Source organism: Ursus arctos, unplaced genomic scaffold, assembly GCF_023065955.2.
Source record: "Ursus arctos isolate Adak ecotype North America unplaced genomic scaffold, UrsArc2.0 scaffold_29, whole genome shotgun sequence".
NCBI lineage: Eukaryota > Metazoa > Chordata > Mammalia > Carnivora > Ursidae > Ursus > Ursus arctos.
The window spans coordinates 36,656,575-36,676,494 of NW_026622974.1; the positions used below are offsets into that span (position 1 = coordinate 36,656,575).

General features: G+C 40.3%; 1 long non-coding RNA gene across 11 annotated transcripts in view; it reads left to right on the forward strand.

The window, feature by feature from the left end:
• Positions 1–19,920, forward strand: part of LOC113261053 (uncharacterized) — a 126,499-nt gene that overhangs the window by 47,238 nt on the left and 59,341 nt on the right. For all 11 annotated transcript variants that reach the window (XR_008956177.1, XR_008956178.1, XR_003318229.4 and 8 more), the window contains 2 exons: positions 4,487–4,586; positions 4,916–5,039. This is a non-coding gene — a long non-coding RNA (uncharacterized LOC113261053). The remainder of the gene's footprint in view (positions 1–4,486; positions 4,587–4,915; positions 5,040–19,920) is intronic.

Sequence of the window (19,920 nt, forward strand, 5' to 3'; positions counted from 1 at the left end):
TGAGCGTTCCATTTTGTGGTGTTAGGCAGGTTCAGGTGTAAAATCTGAACTGGGTCCTTATGACCACATAGTGGCTTCAATCCTTTTGGACAACTTCAACTGAATAACACTAGAAATTCCTTGCACGGATCATGAGCAACATGTGACCCCCAAACTCTTCTCGGTTCATTGTAATCTTTCATCTCTTCTAAGGTATCTGAACTGGATTTTTGTTCCCATTTATGCTGTCTAATCTCTTAATTGTTCAAAGAAATAGTTAACTGTAGGAACATGAAGATTGCAACTGAAAAATATTCAAGAAGTGTTTGCACCGCTTGCCTTTTTTTTTTTTTTTTTTTTGGTTTTTTTTTTTGGGGGGGGTCTTAATTGCTCAAGGCAAGTTAACGACAACGTTACCAAGTCACAGCTAAAGAGATCGTCTGAAATCTGTCCACCTATTCCATTCTTGCTTCGGGACCCTGTGCTACTGGAGTACAGGCCTAGGCATCATTCTTCCTTGTATCCATGGCTGTGTCTGTTAAGACCTTTTATACAATAGCCTCAGAACTCTGGTTGCAATTAGAGTTTTGATTAGCTGTCAGTGATGTCATAGCCATGGTTATTTTAAATCCACTGTGCTAAGTGTTTTCCTTTTCTTAATGTACTGTAGAAATTCCATTTCTTGACAGCAATAAGACACTTCAGGCACTGTGTTTCAGGGCCAATACTGCACTTCTCATGGAGTTAAGACACTTGGCCTTCAGCCTCATGACTTATAAGACAATCTGAGTTATGCTATAATCACCCAGAAATATACATGGCCTGTTGTGTTTTATTGCTTAAATGGAACCTGTCCCAGAGCCTCAGCAACTGACAAGGTGGGAATATAGCCCCGAATGACTGTTCGGATTCCCGCTGGGAGTTGCTTTTGGTCAGATCTCCTTTCGCTGTTCAGGGGTTACACTGAAACCCTGGAGGCCTTCGGTATATTTACTGCACAACAGAAATCAAAACTTCCAGCATCTCAGGTCTCGCTGCCAGACTGCCCAACTTGGGTTGCCAAATATCTCCCTCTCAACACATTTATTGAACTTTAAAATGGCAGAACAGCATTGAATGAAGTCCAGTAATTTTTATAGGATATATTTTAGTCACTAGACTTTGAAGACTATTCCAACGTTAATTATAAAGTTTCTGTGTCTGGATAACATATTGTTAACAGTTATTTTGCAAGTGCTAATGGCAAGATGGAAGATTTCCAATAATTTTATTGAGGAAGTAGCAATTAAAATGTTGAGCACTACAGGGTACATACAAAATAAAAATAATTTTGCAAACATGGCACTGTACTTCAGGATAGAAATGGAGATGTACTCTTTATTTTCGCATAGATATAATGATTTTGCAATTCCACCTGTTTTTATTCAGAGAAGATCAAGAGGTCTCTTTTTTGTTTGTTTGTTAATATTTAAAGGCAGTGTAAAATGCCAGCACTCCAGGCTGGCTTGATATTATTTACCACAACATCATGAAATGATTTTAAGACAAGTTGTTATCCATATTTCTTTCAATAACAAATATCATTAAAATGAGATCATTGGCTTTGTGTGACAATTTATGACTCTGGAAATGCATGAGCTGTCGTTTCTAAAGACTTTCAAAGACCTCATCCAACATGGTTTTCCTCCAGAGCTCTCTTGGGTGACCACCCATCTTCCAGACTCACCCTACCGCAGTCAGCCAGCATCTTCGGGTCATTAGCCTGTCAGAACCCTGAGAGCAGAATGATGGACAGCAGGACGCAGCAGGGGAGATGGAGAGCCCTCGAGTACATATGGTGTCAGGGGCAAGACCTAAAGGGTTACAAGGACTTGCCCACGGTCACACAGCTGGGGAGCAATAGATGGTGCATGTGGGCTTGGTCCAGGAGTGTGTCATCTTTACCACATTGCTCCCAATCATTTTAAATTTAGAGTACAAATTGTTCATTGTAGAATCAAGACAGCAGGAATAAAAACAAACTGATTTTCTGTCAGTTTGGTAACATTATATTTTGAAAGGGATTTTAGACCAAGAGCACAGCTGCTTTCCAACTTTACTTGATCACCACTTTCTTTTTTAGGCATATTCCGATTGCTATGTAACTTAGGCCTAGGTTTCCCTCGTTCATTTGGTAAAATAATTCTTTTACCTAAAGAGTAATTTGTATTTTTAATTTTGGTTTAGATCTGTAGTTAGAATGCTCGTCAGCACTGGCTGATGATATCAACACTATGCTATAATATGACTAAATGAAGTTTCCTGCTAAAGTATTTTATTAAGGTTCTGCTTTTGGGGGATTGAAATGTACTTCCGTTGGTTTTCCTTTGTGGATCATTTCTTAAAAATACCTTTTCTCTGAAGGATCATCCGAGAGCAGTAGGATCAGGAACCAGCTTTTCTTTTTTCACTCAAAGAAAAAAAGCATACAGAAACTGAAGTTATCTGGGAGTTTTTTACCCACTTTTGCTAAATCAAAGGGATTTTTAAAACATTTTTATGAGTCAATCCTCGGAAAGAGAATAATTCTCATTAATGGGGTTTCCTCTTTTTTAACTTATATACTTATGGAATTAATTGTTATATTCTCATATTGCTTTATTTACTCAGTCTTATGAATTCTAAATATTAAAGCAGATTATTAGGTTTCTTTTTTTTTTTTTTAAGATTTTATTTATTTATTTGACAGAGAGAAAGACAGCCAGCGAGAGAGGGAACACAGCAGGGGGAGTGGGAGAGGAAGAAGCTCAGTGGAGCAGGGAGCCCAATGCGGGGCTCGATCCCATGACCCTGGGATCACGCCCTGAGCTGAAAGCAGATGCTTAACGACTGAGCCACCCAGGTGCCCCAGATTATTAGATTTCTAATTAGCTTTCTTAACTGTTTTGTTTAATAATGTATCAAGGGCATATGAATGAATATCAGTTAAATAATTCCTTTCTAGAGATTCATAATCTAACCTAAAAGCAAATACTTCTTTAAGCTGCCATCCTATAAGATCGATCATTTGTTGATTTATTGCCTCTTAAGAGAGGATTTACTCTTTGTTATTTATTGCTTAGTAGATATTCTTGGTTCATATTGGGTGAATATATTACCACCCCACCTTTGCCTCACGGGGGCAAATATGTCCTTTCTTCTTATGTTCAATGTGTTATGATGTCTTCACTTAATGGATGCCCAAAAAACCGCTCACAATCAGGTGGGCAGCTGAAGATGTGTCTTTAATTCATCATGTATTTTTTTCTTCAGGAAAATTAATCCCAATTCTTGAATCACAGAAACCCTTGTGTTTAGAAAACATATATTATTGATTATATGTAAATGATATTGAATATTTTTCTGATTTTCTAAGTGCTTTTCAAAACTGATAAACTAACACAGCAGAGCACGGAAGAGAGAGAGGCTTCTGCTCGAGAACCGGCATCAGAGATAGATAGGAAGCACTCAGTAAATTCCAGCATAAAAATGTCACTCTTCTATTTTGCTAACATACCTCAAAGAACACATACAAAATTGATTTTGAAATACAAGTTTTTAATGCTAGAAATAAAACTTGTATAAATAGAACTTGGTTACAGAGGTGACCCTAGAAAGTAAAGTAATCTTCTTGTGGGTGGTTGGGCCCCCTGGGAGCCAATTAGTGAAATCTTAGTGAGAATTGTGTGTCAGGTTCTGAAATAATTAACCTCCAAAAAGTGTACATTTATCCCCAGGATGGATGTAAGTGGTCTTGACTGGATGAGTGTCGTTAAAAAGAACTTGGAATAATTGTTACTTATGCAGGAGTCACTGGAAAGAACACAAGTTACCTGTTCCTGAGAGTTTTTATGACTCATACTGCAGAATTCTTGCTTCTTTCCTCTTTGTTTTGTGTCCTCATGGTGCTGTGGCTGTTCTACCAGGGTTTGGACTAGACCCAGTGTAGCCAATAAGAGGCTGAATCCTCTAGAGTTTGATGGTCTGGACTTTGACAGCTGTGGGTTTGGTTACAGTTTCTGCTTTCCTTTCTGTGTGACGTTGGAAAATCCAGGTGTATATGACTTCCTTTTACTATATTGCTTCTAACCAGAATGGTAAGACAATTCCAGGGACTGAAAGGGCTGACAACATTTTCAGAACATAATAAAAATATGAGTTTTTTTTTTTTTCTAACGGAAAGGCCTCTTTATATCAATAACCCACCTGTCTTGCGATCTTGTCAAATTACCTGTGAAGGCAGTTTTTGAAGATGTTCTTATTGAAGGTATGCTAGTGGCGGTAAAGACGTCTAGATGGTCAGCACAAGCTTTTCCTCCTTCTCCAGCGCACACAGCCAGGTGGCATTTCCCAGACTGTCTTATACTAAAGTGTAGCCAGGGGACTGAGTTGTAGTCAGCGGAAGGAATAGCAGCGATATGTAGCATTTCTGAGCGTGGTGCATAAAAAACCTCCCGTGACGGATTCTCTATGCTCTTTTCCTTCACAGGAAGTGATGCAGAGGAGTACGGCAACATTGGAAGTTGTGTGTTAAAGCTGGGGGAGCCACAGTATGGAAGGAGCCCAGGACCCCGGATCAGTGCCCTGAGGTGAGCCCCGTTGATCAGGAATACTCATCTGACTGTACATGAATGAGAAATAGTGTTTGAGCCACATTATAATTTTTGTGTTTTTGTTTTTCTTGATAGCAGTGAACATTACCTAATTACCAGAGATAATTGGTATCTCATATAGAATTTATTTTCCTTCATAATTTATTACATATTAATATTAGAAGTCCTGCTTGTCAGCTTTCAATGATGTCATTGCAAATGAGTGAAACAGTTCACATTGAATAAGTATGTTTATCTGTTTGACCATATCATCGCTACACTTATTTTTACTGTTTTCTGTCATCCCTGAATTTACAAAACTATAGAAGAAGCTTGTCCATGAGGCCATGGATCCCCCCATCCCCACCTTGACACTAGAATTCTGCCTAAAACGAAACAGCAAGAGGACAGAGGTCAAGAACTTGGAAGGATTCATATGGAGGAAACCAGGTACAGCTTGATTTAATATCCATATTTCATGTGTTCAGAGAGTGGAGTTTCAGGCTACAAGATAACAGCCCGTCATTTTTATGCCCTCGCATCTGTGAAAAGCTGTTCCTCAAAGCACAGTGTGTGAACAACCTAGCAACTCTTCATTTTAGGCACCATATTTGGGGGTAAAAAAAAAAAAAAGGAGAGAGATCTTTTGATGCATAACCAGACTCTAAGAATAATTGCAATCTATGGAGTTTTAGGGCCAGACTCGTAAAGAATGCAGACTTGCCCCGAAACATATTGCTAGAGAAAGGGACAGAACACAAATCTTTAAAACATTGCCTGCTGCATATACAGAACAAAGGTGACACCATATCCTGTCTCCCAGTGAAGAAACAAGTGTGTGCATGAAGAGACAGTAGAAAAGGAGAAGCCACAGGAATAGAGTAAAAATTTTAAAGGAGGGGTTTGGCAGGGGAAGGCATGAATAGATGGAGCGTAAGATTTTTAAGGCAGCGAAAATACTCCGTATGATGTTACAGTGACGGATACATGCCATTGTAGATTTGTTCAAACCATAAAATGCACAGTACTAAGACTGAATCCTAATGTAAGCTATGGACTTTTTGGTGATTATGTGTCAATGTAGACTTCATCACTTATACCAAATGTGCCACTCTGGTGGGGGAGATTGTTAACGGGGGAGGCTATGCATGTGTGGGAAATTTCTGTACCTTTTCTTAATTGAACCTGAAATTGCTCTTTAAAAAAGTCTTTAAAATTTTTAAAGAAAAATCCAAGATGTAATGTATTAAAATTTACAGGGTGAGGCTTTGTTTAAAAAGTATGAATAATAGTAATAATAATAATGCAGATAAACCCCATTAAACCATGTCCCATTGTAAAACAGCAAAGCATAAAATAAGAGGGACCCATATTCTCACATTTCTAACAGAACTCTTGGAATAATGCAAAACAATAGAAGAACCAGAGGTTTCTATCCCTGTCTGTCTTCCTGTCACTCCTATGGTATTGTGTACATCAGTACGAATCTCGGACCAGGGTTCTTAGGTATAATCGCAGGTTAGGGACTCATTAGGCAGGTACCTAGCTTTCCGTTAAGGTATCCAGCAGTACCCATAAGCTATAAAACACTGGAGGACACTGTGGCAACAAAAAGACCAATTAGTCCGAGGATGGCTCTTATAGCTCTGAGCCTGGAGATGGGATTGTTGCCTCCTTTAGTATACTTTTGCAATCAAATTTTTCCACGGGAAGGCCTTTCTCTGTGAAGCCTTTAGGAGTCATAGGAGCAACTTTTCAGAAAAGTAACACTTTGGTTGAGTCATACCTAAATCATAACAACATGAAAATTCCAACAAGTATACCTTTTTAAGTGAACCATCTTTCTCCCAAAGATGATTCTGTCACATCTCTTCTGTCGTATCTCTCAGTGTAGGAACTGTAAGCTACTTCAGCATGTCCTTCAGGTGAATCATGAAATGTACCTTTTAAAAAAACTTCTTAAATATAAGGAGATGTATCTCAGATTTTTTTTGAGTTGCCATTCATTCATTCGTTCCACTTTAACTAACCACCTGCTATATTCTAGGCCCTAGCTACTGTAAAGCCTCACGGAATAAATAAACAACAAACAAACAATAAACAACCAGAGCATCTAACAGTTATTAGATGTTATGAAATGAAGTGTTGAATGTCCATCATTTCGCTTCATCCTCCCAATAAGCCTACAAAGGAGGTACCAGTAGGATCCTTATTTTCCAGATGAGCAAACAGGTTTAGAGTTGTTAAGTAGACCACCCACGCTCAGATAGGGCAAGAGCCCAGGTGTGTTCCACCCTAGCGTGTGTGCTCTGAATCTCCGAACAATACTGTCTCCCACGGACGCGACTCTGGGGCACTATCGTATACTCGGTTGATGGGGATGCCTGTACAAGCACGTAATTTCAACACAGCAAGAGTACAAATGTGGTACCAGAGCACAGCAGGAAAGAGAATAAACGTGCCCTGAAGAAGTGGGAAAAAGAAGTGCGGTGACATGGGAGTTGCGGGATGGAGAATCAGGGACAGACATTGCAAACAGAGAGGAATTGTGTTCAAACCCAAAAAGGCATGAGATGGTTGAACAGCGATAAGATTCTTAGCATGGAGGTTAGGCTGAGTGGGTAGAGGCCAGATTATCAAGAATTCTAATTGTACCAATAAGCACCGGGTGATGTATGGAATTGTTGAATCATTATATTGTACTCCTGAAACCAATATAACACTGTATGTTAACTATACTGGAACCGAAATGAAAAAAAGGATTCTAAATGCATCGCATGTTGAAAAGGTCCTTAAGCAGAAATGTTAGGTGGATGCCCTCCCCTTCCCCCTCGCCCCGCAAACTGTTTGTACTTCAGGGAATGGACAGAAGGGGGCAGCGCCGATGGGTGGGCAGAATGATGAACTTTGGATTTTCATTTTTTGTTTTCACTTCTGAGGACTTTATTTCAGATGAAAGAGTGAGGTTTATGTCTTGTAGAAGGAGCCATGTTCATAAAGCCTAATGACATCTTCCATGGTTCCGTGGGATACTATGAGCTAGTTGCTATGTTGGACACTTTGCATGTATTATTTTATTTATCCTCAGAAAGATTTTTGAAATGATGCTGCATTTGCATTCCACTGGTAGACATCTGTGGGACAAATCTCCATTTCATTGATGGGAAAATGGAGGCTCTGCGAGCTTAAAATACTTGCCCAAGATAATACGACTATAAGAAGCAAAAACGAAACAAAACAAAACTCGTTATATTCTGAGCAAGGAAAATAGAGTTAGATGATATTTGCAATCTTCCAAAAGGCTTCATTGAGATGTGTAAGTTATGGCATGTCTGTTTTTTTTAGAAAGTCTCAGTACTTCTGTAATCACACTTAATATTTGGAAAATGTTGGTCAGGATAGATTTTCAGTGTTCTCATTAAAAAAAATTTGCAATTAGAGTGTGAGCTCTAAGGGGAAATACCATGGGCAAACACAGAACAACTCTCTTGGATTAACAGCAGTTTACATGGCAAATCTAAAGAGATTGTGCGGGACTATCAGATAAACACTTCTTTGTATCGATGTCTGGAACTGTACGCTGACTGCTTGTCGTTCTCTGCAGTGGGAGTTCAGGCAGCATCCAGCCAAACTAAAATAGATTTTTAAAATCAAATTGATTTTTATTTTTTTCGGTATTTGCCCTCACTGTAGCACCATTTCTCATATACTTGAGGCTGACCTAAGTTTGGGAAATTTGCCAATCAATTGTTCAGACTTCTTTCTTTATTTTATAACCCGTAGGATACTATTGACCAACACAGGAAAACATCTGTTAGAAAGAAAGCCAAAAGCTACTAAGAACTTAATAATAGATGGTCACCTTGTCCTTTTTGTAGGCACTCCAGAGTTGGATATTAAATTCAATCAACCCAGTTATCTTTAATTAATTACATTCTTCTAGAGGTTGATGCCTCACTTTGTCCAACTTTTTACAAGGTAAATAGGATAATTTGCCTAACGATTCCAGCATTTGGAGTAGAGCTGGGGAGGGAGTTAGCAGATACAGCACCACTCTTTTTCACTCCTTAGCAGAGGGTTGAAGTTCAGCCAGAGGTCTTGTATAATAGGAGTTTTTAGAGGATATTTAGTGAGGTCCCCATTGGAACATTATCTATATCGCAAACAACCATATATCATTTGGTAATCATGGGCAAGTTTCAGCTTGGGAAAGACCTCATGTTGATTAGCTTTATGTAGAATGGAGAGGTCCCAATATTGAGAATGCCAGCATACTTCTAGCCTATCCAATCCCTCATGTCAGGCAGGATTATCTAGTGGAGGAGTAGAGGGAGAAAGGGAAAGAAGCTCTCAAGCCATGCCTGGACACCAGGAGGTTTTCACGCACCCTTCTTGGCGAGGATATAAAATGAGGGTTCCATGGCTTCCAAAGTCTCTTAAAGCTTTAACACACTCTGCTCCTAAGCTCTGTCATTTGCTCTCTCTCAGCTGACAGCAGGGCTTTAGCTGTCCAACCTGCATGGCCGGGGAGAGACCGTTCCCAACAGAGCTACCTGCTACTGTTGTCATGAATTCTCCCTGCTCCTTACCTTTGGCTGCAGCTGGGACTGCTCTTATGCAGCCAGTGGGAGCTCAGGAGGCAATCACGTGTTCTGCTAGCCAGCGCACTTCTACTAATGGCTAGCCCTCCAAGCTGGGCTGTAGCTCTCCATTTCTATTTTTTTAGTTCTTGCAGCAACTCCTATTTTATTTTATTTTATTTTATTTTATTTTATTTTATTTTATTTTATTTTTTCATTATGACCTGTTAGTTACCATACAGTACATCATTAGCTTTTGATGTACTGTTCCATGATTCATTGTTTGCGTGTAACACCCACTGCTCCATGCAATACGTGCCCTCCTTAATACCTTTCACTGGGCTAGCCCAACCCCCCCACCCCCTCACCTCTGAAACCCTCAGTTTATTTCCCAGAGTCCATAGTCTCTCATGGTTCATCTCCCTCTCTGTTTCCCCCCCCTTCGTTTTTCTCTTCCTTTTCCTCTCTGCTATCCCTTACGTTCCACAAATTAGTGAAACCATATGATAATTTTCTTTCTCTGCTTTACTTATTTCACTTAGCATAATCTCATCCAGTTCCATCCATGTCGATGCAAATGGTAGGTATTCGTCCTTTCTGATGGCTGAGTAATATTCCATTGTATATATGGACCACATCTTCTTTACATTCATCTGTTGAAGGGCATCTCAGCTCCTTCCACAGTTTGGCTATTGTGGACAGTGCTGCTATGAACAAATCCTCCTTGCCCTGCTAATTCATTGGCTTTCAAACTTTTGGGGACACAAACCCATACTAAAAAAAAAGTATGATACATACTGCCACACAAACGTGAAACTTATACGAAAATTTCTTTAATAAAAGTCAGGTAGGAATGCAGACAATAGTTTTACCACAATTTTATTGTAAATCTCCATATCATTTGCAGAGGAATGTGCACTGACAAATAGCTTTGACCAATGAGAATGCATCAATATTGAAAAGAAAGGGATTTGGAGAGAGAAACATTGGAGAGCACACGAGAAAACTGGATCCCAGTTCAATTCACAGATTCTAATGACATCAACAGTGGAGAAGCAAATGCTCAGAAACAATACTTTCTAGAGGAGTTGCTTCAAGGGTTCCGTCATTAAAACAAACTTCATTTTACCAATGGCTCTTGAGGCATAGAAAACAAGACAGATAAGGGCTTGCTGGAGTTTCATGCAAGTTACCATCCGACCTCTCTTGGTGCTATCTCAGTATCTCAGTATAACAATGAGAAGAGAGAAAGAAACAGAAAACATTCACACAGATCCTGCTGAAGGGTGCTGACCCAGCTAGAAGACTGACTCACTGGGAGCTCAAATAGCCGACCCAGGACGGTATGCTAAAATAAATCTCCGTAGGGAAATGGAACTTGGCTATCTGATGCATTTATAGTGTACAGTTCTGTCTCTTTGTTGGAAGAAATTCATAAAACTCCATTACAAGGCTCAGAAATAGGGATCTGCTTTAGCTTAAGTCTTAAACAATATCAGTAACATGGAGAGTTATTAAAGAATGTTTACCTTCCAAAGAAAATAAATGGGTTACTGGAAACTTAAATTCAAACGCCTGAAACTATATGAAAAAACTCAAATTTTGTAGTAATAAAAATTGTAATTTCTAATAACAGCTAGCAGCTATTCTCTAGCTTAATAGGCTTATTATTATTATCATGAATGGCCAGTTTGGAGATTCAGGGACATGGATATTCATGCTTATCCTGCTGATTTTTGGGTGAGCTGATGACCTGTATCTAAATAAAAATGTTCATTCCCATTCTTGTAGCATTTCAGCTTCTAAGAATGTATTTAATCCAAGCACATAACCATAAATGTGCTCAGACATGGATCTGTAAGGATGATTCTTGCAGCATGGCTTATAATGGAAATAGTACAAAAAAGATGCGGAACGAATTTCACTTAGGAAGGGGCTGATTTGGCCTGCCCTCACACTTCTCCCCACCTTCATCTCTTACCTGGACTACTGTCACACCCCCTAACTAGTTGTCCTCCTCCAATACATTCTTCAATAGCAGCAACACTGATCTTCAACCATAAATCAGATCATGTCATTCCACTCCTTAAAACTGTCTTGGGGCTTTCTGTTGTGCTTAAAGCAAAGTCTAAACTTGCACCATGGCTTCAGAGTCCCTGCAAGAAATGGTCCCATCTATTCTCACTTGTGTATGTGTGTCCTTTGTTGTTTGGTTTTCATTTTATATGGAAATGAAACTTACAGTAAATGCACAGGTAGGAGTGCATAACTTGATGAATTTTGACAAATGTATTCACCTCTATCACACGCACCTGTATCACAATATAAAATATTTCTGCTACCCCAGGAAAATACCGTTCTCAATTAACCCCTGCCCTACTCCCTAACTAAGGGACTGTTACCATGATTTCCATCATGATAGAGAATTTTGCTTGTCTAGAATTTCATATAAATAGAAGTGAATGGTATCACCCCTTTTGTGTCTGGTTTCTGTCAAGCCACATAATGATTTTGAGATTTATCTATCTTGTTTGTTCCCGGGGGCCATTCTTTTGTATTGCTGAGTAGGGTTTCATTGTATACCCCAAGGGGTTAATCTCCTGTCTACCCTTGATCATATTTTATGATACTCTTGTCTGTACTCATTCATCTCCCGCCATGCTGATCTTTGGCCCCTTGAACAAGCTTCTTTTCAATCTTTAGGGTCTTTGCATTGGGTGTTTCCTTTGCATAGAATGCTCTTCCCTCATTCTTGGCATGGCTAGTTTCTTCTCATTTCAGGGCTCAGCTAAAATTTCACCTTCCCAGAGAGGCTTTCTCTGGTTGGCCTCCATAACGCACCTCCATGTAAGTTTTCTCTGCTGTCCCTTCTTTCTGGTGTTACATTGATCATGATTTGCGGTTGTTTTATTTATTTTCCTATTCACTAGTTCCATGGCTTCCCTTCCAGAATTTAAGCTCTCTAAAAGCAGATAGGTCTCCTCTTCATTATTTTGTCTCCAACACTTAATGGAGTATCTGGCATATGGAAAGCATTCAATAAATTTTGGGTAAGACCAACTTGATTCAGATAAATATTAATTATTTAAATTTGAATTATTATTCCAATAGCCACTATAAGACCCTTAGGAAAACTATATGTTATAGAATATTTAGGTTAGAAAGCAGTTCAATAGGTAAGTTACATAACAGTATGCATGGTATAAACTCATTTTGGGAAAAGTAAAAATTATATGTGTGTTTGTATAATTAAAATATTTACTCTCTCTCTCTCCCTCTAAAAAAATAAATAATCTTAAAAAGAAAAAAGGGGCACCCTGGGTGGCCTAGTCGGTTGAGTGACGGACTCTTGGTTTCAGTTCAGGTCATGATCTTGGTGACCTGAGTGTGAGCCCCATGTAGTGCTCTGTGCTCAGAGGACAGTCTGCTTGGGATTCTTTTTCTCCTTCTCCCTCTGCCTCTCCCCCCACACTAGAGCTCTCTCTCTCTCTCTAAAATAAATAGTCTTTTAAAAAATGCTGAGTCGTGTAATTAATTTTTATCTTCTTCATCACACTTTTTATATTTTCCAAAGTCTATGCAATGAATATTAATGATTTTAATACTTGCAATAGACAATTTATCTTTAATCAGCTGCCTTCCTCTCTAGTTCAGTGCCCTGTTGACACCTGTGTTTTTCTTTGCCCGGATTGCATTAGGCAGGCACAGGCTGAGTCCAGACTAGAGGGAGTTCATTCTGAGTGTTTCATGAGAGTAGGGGGTGGCCTTTTCAGAATCAGAGAAGTCAGAGAGCAGCTCCAAGTAAAATATTGTCTTCTTTCTAGTGAAGGGGGTCACCAAACATTTTATGGAAAAGGACAGATAGCAAATATTTTAGGCTTTGTGGACATTCAGTCCCTGTTGCAACGAGTCAGTTCTGCCTTAGTGTGAAAATAGCCAGAGACAAAATATAATCGAATGGGTGTGGCTGTGTTCCAATAAAACTTTATTTACAAAAACAGCTAGATTTGGCCCAGAGGTCCTGGTTTGCTGACACCTGATCTAGTGTACCATCTCAAACGTTATTTCTTCATTGTTTCTAACTGTCTAGCAGAGTCCAACCACCGGGCTGCACTATTTGCAGGCAGTGTGCTCTGCCAAGCATGTTACTTGACATCCGCAAGTTTCAGTTTTCACGCCTGTAAAAACAAGGATCACACTAGTACATACCTCATAGAAGCTTTTTGATAATCAGGTTAAATAATCCATCTAAAGCACCCAGCCCAGGGCCTGGCATATAGTAAGTGCTTGTGCTATTACTGTTTGCCCCCCACGTCCATTCTCAGTCCTGCTCTGCCCTGTGCCTGCAGATGGCTCTCCCGACCCCTCCTGCTGCCTGGCCCCCACTTGAGTTTGCCCCATAGCCCAATAGGAGGTACTGGCCGGAGACTCCAGAGCAGGAGGAAAGAGAGGGTTTGAGGTATTTCCTTCCCTCTCCCTCCTTATCTCAGCACTGCTTTTCTGCCAGCAGCTGGGTGTCTCCGCATCCATGGCTCCCATGGCCCCAGCTCTTTCTCATGAGCTCCAGCAACACTACTTTCTTCCCTTGACCTTTCAGACTTCCCACTATTGCTAGTCTCTGGATGCCTCCACATCCTTCGCTTATTCCCAACATCTAGATAAAAAGTATCTTCACTAAAGTGTCTTTATTTGAACCTTACAAGTGAATCTTCATTTGAAGACTCGTTCTGTTTTCAGCTGACACCCTAAGATACTGCTTTTGGTTAGGGACTAGGAAGGGAGTGCTAACAATGGTGATTACTGTGTCATTGTTATAATTATTGACTACTTCAAAACTATTTTCCAAGTCTAGGTCTTCGAATTTCTATTTGTCAGTATACTATCCATTGTCGGGCTTCTGTGTCTTCCCAGTACTTCTGCCAGCTAACACTGTGATGTTTGGTACTTGGTTACTGAGGTTAGGAGAAACCTTGAGAGGTTGAGTAATTTATTTTCTTGCTTCAAGATATGAAACCTGTTTCAAGGACAGACAGGAATCTACACTGCTATGCCTTTCATCCTCTTTATGTAGAAGAATTAAAATACAGTAACATAAGCCCAAAAGTCAGTTTTCCAACAGTACGAAAATCACTCATCATGTAGAGTGATGTATCCATTTTCGTGTCACTCTTCTTCCAAGTGATGGACAGGAATAGGGTGATGGACAAGGATAGGATATCAGATCATTGTAGTTCAAGACTCTCCAGAGCTAGAAGTCCCTGACCAGGTGTTTAGGGAAGCAGTCACAGGCCTATGGCAGCTAGCCTATCTATCTATAGATTAGGCTCTGGTACAGAGGCTCTGAACTAAGATTATCCAGTAGGCTTTTCCCTGCTATTCCTGAAACTGGGCTGGCTACCATCATGGCTCCTTGGGGCTATTTATATTTGACTTCTCTTAATTAGCTCCAAATATTTTGAATTGGCTGTATTTCCATTGTGTTACTTCCATTTTCCAGAATAAGCCTAAGAGAAACCGTATTTTCAATACTGGGCATGTAAATAACAGAGTATAGGACAGAGCTGAACTTGACTTTCACTTCACAGAACACTGTTGACTATATCTGCACATTGGCCAGTAGGTGTTAGGAAAATCATTGTATTTTATCCTTTATAAAATGAAACTTTAAGTGATCACACACACATGTCTGTTTTGCCAGGTGTGCTTTCTTGGAAAGGATTGTCCTTTACTCTGAGATACCGTCTACTTTTTTGGTGTTAAAATAATCTTTCTTTTATGAAGTTATAATAATGAACATAATAACCACGTGTGCCAGGCACTGTGCTGGGTCTTTGCCTGCATATAGTGGGTAATTCATCTATAATTTTTAGGAGAAGCCTCTGAGGGGAGTACAGCTATCCTCCGCATTGTAAAGAGACTAAAGATGAGGCACGGAGTAGTGAAGCGTCTTCTGCAAGTGTTGTTAAGTGGCTGATTTGGTTACAACCTAGATGGTGTGGCTCTAAAGCCTAAACGGTACTGTTTTCTGATATTAGGTTGCAGTTGCTTTTTGTTAATGCTCTTATTTGGGAAAACTTACTTGTCTTGAAATCCCAGAGTCTAGGAGGCACTGGACTGTCCTCTCCATTCACCATACCTGATCCCGCATTGCACGTAGCCCGGACAGAAGGGGATAGTGTGGGTGGGCTGGGGAAGCCAAGTCTGGACCACTGCACTTCCTGAGGGCTCAGCCCAACAAAGGACTGCGAAGGTAGGTGAGATTCTGATAGGACTACAGAGCTGCAGGAACAAAAGGGCCAATGAGACAGGCTTTGTGGCTTTCTTGACACCACGGTGGGGTGTTATTACCTTGGGCTACCACCACCCCCATTGTGAAGAACACCACCATCACCATAAGAAAATAAACCTTACTGAAGCAGCACATGCTGAGAAAATGTGGCCATGGTCCAGGAAGCTGTTTCTAGAAACCACACCCAGCTGAGAGCCCTCACCCCAGCTGGGAAGTCTGGTTATTGTTTGGATCAGCTCGTAAGGTCCCTGTGGGACTCCTTTGCTCTGTCTGATGGTAGCCGTAGAGCACAGGCTCTGGGAAGTGGGGTCTGTCATGCTGCTACATCCCTCACCTACTATGGGGGCAGTCTATTCTTGCCAGGTGTAGTTTTGTGAATATGAAAGGTTACGATGTCTCAATTAGTCTGTGCATGCTCCAGGAGTTTACCCTAATAGAGTAACGGTATTCTATCTAAGTGAACCTTTTCCTAGACTTGGGGCTTGCGGGGAATTTGGAAACCACCTCCTCCATCCTGCCAGAACAGAGAAGTACATCTACACTAAACCACAAATAAATGAACTAAAATCCAGGCAGAATGTTGATTCTCTAGTTACATAGAAACATGAATCATCAGACCAAACAGTATAATACATAGCATAGAAAATTCTGCTATTCAGTCATCATCCATATGGGTCACAAAAAGGGCAAATATATACATGAGCAAATGCCTACATTGTATGTATGTGAAGACAGCTCTTTGGTTTCCAGTTCTGCACCTCACCTGGGAATGCACATCCTTTTATTCAAATCTAGCCATGCTCTTTTTATTCCACAGCAATAATGCAATGCTTGAAGTTGCTCTTAAATGTACTTTTATTATTAATAATAACACTGACCGAGCTTCTACTTTGTGCCAGCACCATTCCGAGGAATCACATTTATTTATTATAAATAAATCACTATCACATTTATTTATTATAACAACTCCATGATACAGGAACGGTATTTTCATTTTAAAAATAAAGAAATGAAGTTGAAAGTTATAATTTCCCTAAGGTCGTGAGGTCAGGACCACAGCTGGGATTTAAACTAAGCAGGTCTTGCTTAGATCCACTCTTTCCACTACCCCAAGGCTCTCTCTTTTCAAGCAGTTATTCTCCAATCTGTGTGAAATCATTGCAGTTCTGTTGCTACACTGCAGCTAGGGAGGTATCCTGACACGTCCCCGCCCCACCAGTCCTGTTCAGCATAGGGGCTGGGTCACAGGACCAAGCCTGGACTCTTGCTGCTCAGCAGATATTGGTTAAGATTCCAGATCCAAAGCCTTAGAGATCTGGTTCTGCCAGTTAGTGAGAAGTAGATGTTGACAAAATTATTCTTATGATTACTTAAAGAAATGAAGTTTCTAGTTTCTCGACCAGAGAGAAAGTTAGTTGATAGAACTTTGGTTTGAGAACAACTATGTCACATGGAAAGCATCTTGATTTTGATGCTTTAGTTTTATGTCAGTTCCCTATTGGGAAGGCTGATCTTATGATAGTAAAGTTGGGCTCCAGATCTAAACCAAAGGAAAATTTGGATATGTGATGGGTTTCAGTGAGTCAGGTTGATCTTGGTCTTCTTCCACAGCACAAATTTGTTTTTCTGAAACGGTCCATGCCTTTGGTCATATAGCAGATAATCTAGATAATAGACTTAAGAATTTTTGATGATGCTTATGTCATGCTTAAATGGAAGATTTTACTTTAATTTGGATATATAACCTAAAAGCAGACAGGGAACAAAATTGATAAAAGTTCCTACGCTCATGGAGTTTATGGCCTGTTGCAGGAAGATAGACAATAAGCAAATAAGTAAAACACATGGTATATTGAATGGTGCAAATACTATGAGGAAAAGAAAAGCAGGAAAAGGTGGTGAGGAGTGATGGGGTGGGAGGGATATTGCAATTTTTTAGAGGGTTATCAGGGAAGGCCTCACTGAGAGAGCAACCCTTGAGCCAAGACATGCAAGAGTTGAAGGAGTGAGCCACGTGGATATTGGAAGGAAGAGCATTCCAGACAGAGAGGACAAAAGTACCAACACCCAGAGAGGGTGCTTGGCATGTTGGAGAGTTGGCAGGATGGCCAGGATAGATAAACTGGGCAATGAGAGAGCAATAGATCAGCGAGAGAGGCAATGGGTGTCTGTGGCCTTGGGAGCCATGGTATAAACTTTGGTTTTTGCTCTGTGTTGAGGAAGACACTGAAGGGTTTAAAATAGAGAAAGTACTTGAATATTAACAGGATTCTCTGACTGCCGTGTTGAGAATTAAATAGGGAAGAGAATTGGGAATAGAGGGCAATATCAGTGTATTAATTTTCTATGTTGTGTAACAAATTACCACGAAGTTACTGGCTTAAAATAACATTTATTTATGATCTTATCTGTGAGTAAGGAGTGAGCAAGTTCAGCTGGGTCCTCTCTAGGCTGCATTCAAGATGGCAGCCAGGGCTGGGTTCTAATCTGGAGGCTCGACTGGGGAAGGGTCTATTTTCAAGCTCCCTCAGGTTGTTGACAGAATTCAGTCTCTTGCAGCTGTAGGATTCATGTAGCTATCTTCTTCAAAGCCAGCCATGGAGGGAAAAAAGGGGGGGAGTGAGCAAGGTAGAGAGACAGACAGACTCTAGAGCAAGTCTGTTAGCGGTATAGAGTCCTATATAACATAACATGATCATGGGAGTGACATTCCATTACCTTGCCAAAATGCATAGGTCAGGAGCTAGTCACAGGCCCTTCCTATACTTGAGAGGAGATTACACAAAAGCATGAATGCCAGGAAGTGGGGGAGCATGGAAGCTACCTTATGGTCTGTCATCACAATTAAGAAAAACCAATTAGGAGGCTCTGCCAACAATCCAGGCAAGAAATGTAAGAATTAGAGAAGATTAATTAAAGGATCCATTATATAATCTTTACTGATTCCCCTGGTGCTGATAATGTCTTGAACTGAGCATGACTAATTTGGATGTGATAAGGTTTAATGAGATACTTTTGTAGTGTTGACAAATGAAAAAAGAGTCCTTTCTTGTTCCCCACCCCCACCCCCCATGTCTTCTGAATTCATCTTCATGCAAAATCACATAATTTTTCCACACTTAGGTCTAAATTTCCATTGTAAATCTGAGGGTGCTTATTTGATGAGGTCACTCAATAGTGCAACACGAAAGCTTTGGGCCCAACATTGCCTGTAGACATGTGAGGTAGCTGGAGTATCTCTATCCCCACCTCAGTCAGGGCCAGAATTGTTATGAAGCCACCTGGCTTTTTTCTCTGTAGCCTCTTGCCTTTCCACATAAAATAAGTGGTGATTTTAGTGTTTCTGGAATTTTGTGATATTTCTGCAGTGTTCTCTTTCTTGGGGAAATATACATGACTCCATTCATTAGCACTTCTGGTCAAGACATTTTAGTCAGTCTGCCAGCAGGTCTGTCAGATCCGTTTACCCTGTCTCCTCTTCTCTCTGTCTTCTCAAATTCTTCACACCTTTAAAGTTTCTTAGAAATATTTTTTGATTCACCTCATCGGCAGACCTAATTGCTTCATGCCCGCACAGCCAGCCTAGAATGTCTGCATTGAGACGGCTCTCTCTTGTAAAAGCTTCCCACAGCTTGTATCTCCTTATCTTCTGTAGTCAAGAAAATCTCTCTGACCCCACACTTTTATATCCCCCAGCTCTCAGTCTGTTATCCCCAATCACCAATCAAATGATTATTTAATATTTCCCATAAACATACAAGGCTCAGTGGAATAGACTGTGCCAAAACTGCTACAAAATCTGTGTCCTGAAGATTTCACATTCTGCTGTCTCTCTGGTTGTTATAAACACATTAGGATGATAACCCCATGTTGATGCCACGGAAGAGTACCGTCCAAGAGGGCAGCATTGCTTCCAGATTTTTTAGAAGGGGCCGTTTTAGTCATGTAGCTTGTGTGAGTCAGAATTCAGACCCTTCATCGAACAGTCTGCACTAAGCAGATCTGCCCTGACACACTGCAGCTCCCCTTTAAGCCAACGCTAGCCTCTGGGCTGTGTGAGTCATCCTTTCCCAGGTTCTTAAGGCTTAGATAGAGATTTGATAAAAGACAGTCTAAGTTGTTATAGCTGGTTCACTTAACCCTTCATTTGGAAGTCCATCACCCCACAGTTTTCTAGTTCTTGCAAGAAGGACATCCCAGCAAAGCATACGGATGCCCTACTGGATACGTAACTAGGCATTCAAGTAGTACTGGATGATAAAAGGAACGTTTTACAATTGATTCTTCAAGTAGCTTGAGGGCAAGAGTAAAATAAAGGGTATGAGCTTTCGAGACGGTTAGACTGACATTAGAATCACAGCTTACTATGGGAAAGTTTCTCATTTTTTCTGAGTCTACATTTCCATTTGTAGAAAATGGGGTAATAATACACCACCTATAGTTCTTGATAGAATTAAATATG